Here is a 4,711-nt window from a genome sequence, read left to right as displayed (position 1 = left end):
CACCCAGTTCTTCTGGCCCCAAAAGTGGTCTCACATGCACAAAGAGTTATTCCAGCTCCAATTTTTTTTACTCTACAGTGTAATCAGTAAGGTCATTTGTGAGGTAACCAAACAGCGTAGTTGGCGTGTTAACTGCATGCTAGCATTCAGGCAGCACAATCCAATGGAACCTAGGGCCCAATACAATTACACAGTCATGTTTATTGAAAATGGCTTTTGTCGACCGTGTACTAAGGCACTAGTCCAGTCCCAGTGACGACACGGGCAGTGCGAGTTGCTGGCTATAGTCTCCACTCCGTCATCTGGGGACGCCAACCCACACTTACCAGTTACGACGTGCTCGCTGAGATAAACGGGTGGTAATTTCTTGAACAATTATAACGAATAGCCTGATGTTACACACAGTTATGTGGAGACCGCACTGAAGTGCTACTTTTTAAGCAAGCCGAAAAGAAATTGTGGGGAATGCTTCGGTGTCACTCTTTTTTTTCTTTTGCCGCCTGAATAGCTGTCACGTAAAGACTGGGGAACGCTTCATCTTCGGGCTAGAACAGCAGCGATTGTTGTTGGCTTGCTGAACTAAAGAGGCCACCCACATTTACTTGATTTTAATCGGCTTAAATAAATGTTTTTGCAACAACCGGGTTGGCTGGCCGCAAACTCCATCACTGATATCGTGTGATTTTCACATGTTCCTCAAACCGTTATTTTCTTGTGAATTGCATTATCCTGCTATAGCCTTCTTGTGGGGTTTGTTAGCTTGATGCATGATAAAAGTGGATATTGATGACTGAACTTGGGCAGCGACTCCTACGTAGATTCAATACTGTGAGCTGGGGAGGCACATATTCACAAAACGCTGATGTTGCTCAAGCCGCAAACATCACTGCAACGCACGTACATGAACATCCACGTTTCAATTCGAATCAAGCAAGTAGTTCCCTGTCCGCTAAGTATTTCTGTATTTTATTCTAAATTGCTCGCCATTCTTGTTGCCCTTAGTGCAAAAAAGCTGCCACTAGAGTGTGCAAAGAAAAATACCAGACCAGTAACAAAATGCCTGTACGAAGGCATTTGGTTTTGTTCAAGTACTCCTAAAAGCTCTAATAGCCACGTTTGTCAAATAAAGGCAGCAGACTTAAATCACAGAGCTTACACATACTTTTATTATTTCTGTTGCAAAGCCTTGGCCATAAAAATTAAAAAAACACTGGCAAAACAAGAGATCCAAGCCTTTCAAAGACAAACACGTTTTGGTTTGCCTATGGACAACAAAACTCTAGAAAATCCAAAATGTCGTTTGTTTTTGTTTTTAAAAGTTCTTCGGCTGGTGTCCAACACAGTCCAACAAGAAACACCACTCCAGAAAGGACAAGGCCCTGACAACATCCTCCTGCTCGCAATGCGATAAAATTCTCTCTCCCTTCATCCCGACTACACGGGCTCCTGTCGAATTCTCACTCCAAAGCCTGGGCGAGCAAAGTTTTCTCACGCTTAATTTTATACTCAGGAGCTCTTACTCAAGCTCTTTTTGCTGGTTTATCAGCTGGTCCTCTAGCTGTATTTTCTCAGGTGCACCTCCTTATCAGCAGAAGGTGCAGGTTGTGCTCCTCCTGCAGGAGCTCCACCCTCGTGTTATCGTCAGCCCAGAGCTTTCACTCGAGGAGAGCCATATGACCGTTTGGATGCCCTGCGGCCTCCGTAGCGGGCGCTGCTGCATCACTGCCGCTGCAACTGCCAGCTGCGGAAGCTGTAGCTGCCGCCACCAGACTTGGCTCCCAAAGAGACTCTCGTGGTAGACTGTCGTCTTGCGCTGTCACAGCCCATGTTTCCCCTGGAGATGAGTCTGGCTTGGATGAGTCATCTGAAATGAACAAGCAAACTATATCTGTTGAATGTGAAATCTTATGCGATATGTGAGTGCACGGAAGGGTAGGTGGAGGTGATCTTCCTTTCAAGGCAAAGGTGACGCCACTGCCTATTCCACGATACACAAATTGGCTGCCTTACTCTTTACACAGCCATTTGAGTATGTACGGGGAATTAAAGGGGCCATCTGAGTTACCACTCCGTTTTTTCAGCACATGGCCTGGGGCAAAACTTTGAGTTAGCTTAGAGCGTGCCATGTGACAGGTAAATGTGATGGCATGCAAGTAAAAAAGGTGCGCACTGTAGCTGCGGAGAACTATGTTTGTGGGGTAGCCGCGGCGTGACGTGTCGCCAGCCTGCTTGTCCAAGTAATTCGCACCAAAAGACAAAAAAATTTAAGTAAAGCAGTGTTTGGGTTTTCAACACTGCGTCCTTGTGTGTGTGCAACGTCTATTAGAGAGCAGTATGCCACACGTGAGGCTGGTGTGCAGGACACGTCACTCCATCGTTACACCGAAGTGCAACTGAGGTGATTACGAGACGCACCGTAGTGGATAGCTAAGAATTTAGACCGCCTGGGGGTCCTCAAAGGGGCCATTAAGACAAAATACACCTTTCTTCTATGTTTATGTATTCACTTGTAACTTATACTGTTTACCCAACACTTGCTACTGCTATAAAAAGCATGTGCACTAAATGTAAATGCAGAGATCTTGTTCTGCAAGCTTTGTACTTTGCATCGGATTTTGTCGGCCTCAGCGAATTGCAGCGAGCTGCCAATAATACGTCGTCAGTTCAGTGCGGAAAAGTAGCTAGGGTATTGCAAACCCATTATCTGTTTTCCTCATTATTTCATTTATTTGAGTCAAGTCTGTGTTAAAATTTGTGCAGTGTTATTCTAACGAGGCAATCTTTCCAGTCAACCAAACTTTAATTTTGTCTTCACGGCCCCTTTAACATGAGCTGACCTTTCATTTTTCAGCCTCAACCAGAAAACAGGCTGCAGCATCCTGCATTAAACCTGCATGCTAAAAAATGCGGATGGCCACTGCTTTTTCTTTCTTCTGCGGCAAAATGGATTTACACGTGATTAGGCCCCTGTTTAGAAACCAAACTAATTAATTCAACCACGAGCCCTCACTGCACTGCAGCTCAGAGATGTTGGACAGTTTTTTTTTACCGACCTGTGGCATAAACACGGTGTCCCTGGTGCTGTCCACCATTGCCTGCACCAACTGTAGGACCAGTCGACTCTGCACAGGCAGCAGGTGGCGTGTTCCGACCAAGTAATTCTTGTTTTCAGGCCGTATGCCAACCATCTCCATGGTCGGCGACATGGGTCGAGGTAGTGGTCCTCCCCCTAGAAAGCAATGCGTAACACACCGTCAGTAAAAAAAAAAAAAGGCTGGAGTGAATGTGAGCACTGAAATGGCTCTAACAGCAGCATTCCAGTGAAAATAGTCACACGCACACACACATATACCTGTGCTTCTGTGGTCACATTTTGACTTCTCTTTCAAACTATAGTAGACAGTAGTTGAAATGTGAAAATGAAAGCTTCACTTTAAGGCTGCTGTGCTATAGCTAGGGCAGGCCTCCACGTACTGCGTATGCTGGGGTTTCACAGTACTGCCGATAAGCTCTCAGTACCTGGATGTGGACAGATTATTTGTCAGGGTTCAGAAGCTGAATCTGGCTGGCACACATTTCCTTTGTGCACATGATGCGCGGTACACTACAGGTTCGGTTACTAAATTTTGTATATCCTTGTTGAGGGGAGGTTTTTTATTTTGAAAGGCTTGAGATTCAAAATTCGGCTACGTTGAAACGGATTATTATTATATCCAAGAACGAAACAGGGATGACATAACATCCGCGGCCCTTAAGAACCGGCAAAGTTCTTTTAACACAGGAAAAAAATCACAGCAGGACGCGTGAAAGAAGCAGCTTTCGAACGTAAGGCAGTAACATCTATCGGTAGCGCAATGCTAGGGTCTTTCAACGAAATTGCGAACGTGTTACTTACCGGCCTTCAATTCCTCTCGCTTTCCGCGGAACCATTCCTCGTTCCACTTCTGCTTCATGTTGTTCCAGCATTGTTCAGTCCTGCCGCGTCGCGTTTTGTGACACCAAAGACGGAGTTAAAATTCCGTAGCAACATCTCGCCACTGGGAAGCTTTCGCTGCAACGGAAGATACGTCGTCCTTGCGCTATAATTTGCTTCGCCGCGTCTTTAAAACCAACACAAGAAGAGTCTTTTCACCTTCTGTGAACCTTGGTGCAACTTTTCTGCGCATTTCTTGGATCCTTTTGCTGCGCACGCACAAAAATACGAAGAAACGAACATGAAACCAACGAAACGCTGTCGAGAACGCCGATGCGGCTCGGTTGCGAGCGCCCGGGTTGCCAGATCACATTCACTAATGTCTGAAACACGCGTTATGCTTTGACTGTAGATGATTGGGGATTGCTATTTGCTTAAACAGACCATTGTTAACAATTACTATGTGTGGTTTTTAGTTAAAGGGACTGTTTTATGACCTTGATTTGCATCTTAAACGAAATAATTCCCGGTTACTCTCGATCCCAGCCGCGTCCGTCGCCGCCCCGCTCAAGTCACCCCCTGACTTGATGAAGCAAGCTCGCTCCAACGTCTATGAAACGCGGAGGTCGTCTTAGACCCGTTCAAGCCGCCTGCTGTCTTGGAGCGGACTTCATGAAGTACGCTCGCTGCTTAAGTTTAAGATAGGTCTATGAATTAGTCTTTTTCCAACAACCATGTATATATTGTCATTGGCCAATGCGTGTCACATATCGTAGGTCGCGACGGGCGCAAGGTAAA

At 45.8% G+C, this 4,711-nt stretch overlaps 1 long non-coding RNA gene across 2 annotated transcripts; it reads right to left on the bottom strand.

Moving 5' to 3' along the window:
• Window positions 1–1,175: 1,175 nt before the first annotated feature.
• On the bottom strand, window positions 1,176–4,268 carry LOC144169379 (uncharacterized). 2 transcript variants are annotated; one of them, XR_013322435.1, is made up of 4 exons: window positions 4,133–4,268; window positions 3,896–4,051; window positions 3,054–3,229; window positions 1,176–1,864 (listed from the first exon to the last, which is right to left on the bottom strand). It is a non-coding gene; the product is annotated as an uncharacterized LOC144169379 (long non-coding RNA). The 2 variants fall into 2 exon arrangements; XR_013322434.1 differs by having other exon boundaries at window positions 3,896–4,266.
• Window positions 4,269–4,711: the final 443 nt, after the last annotated feature.

This window comes from Haemaphysalis longicornis, unplaced genomic scaffold (assembly GCF_048455015.1).
Source record: "Haemaphysalis longicornis isolate Haplotype H1 unplaced genomic scaffold, Haemaphysalis longicornis Haplotype H1 scaffold_2, whole genome shotgun sequence".
In the NCBI taxonomy this organism is placed as follows: Eukaryota; Metazoa; Arthropoda; class Arachnida; order Ixodida; family Ixodidae; genus Haemaphysalis; species Haemaphysalis longicornis.
This window is presented reverse-complemented; position numbering and strand designations above follow the sequence as displayed.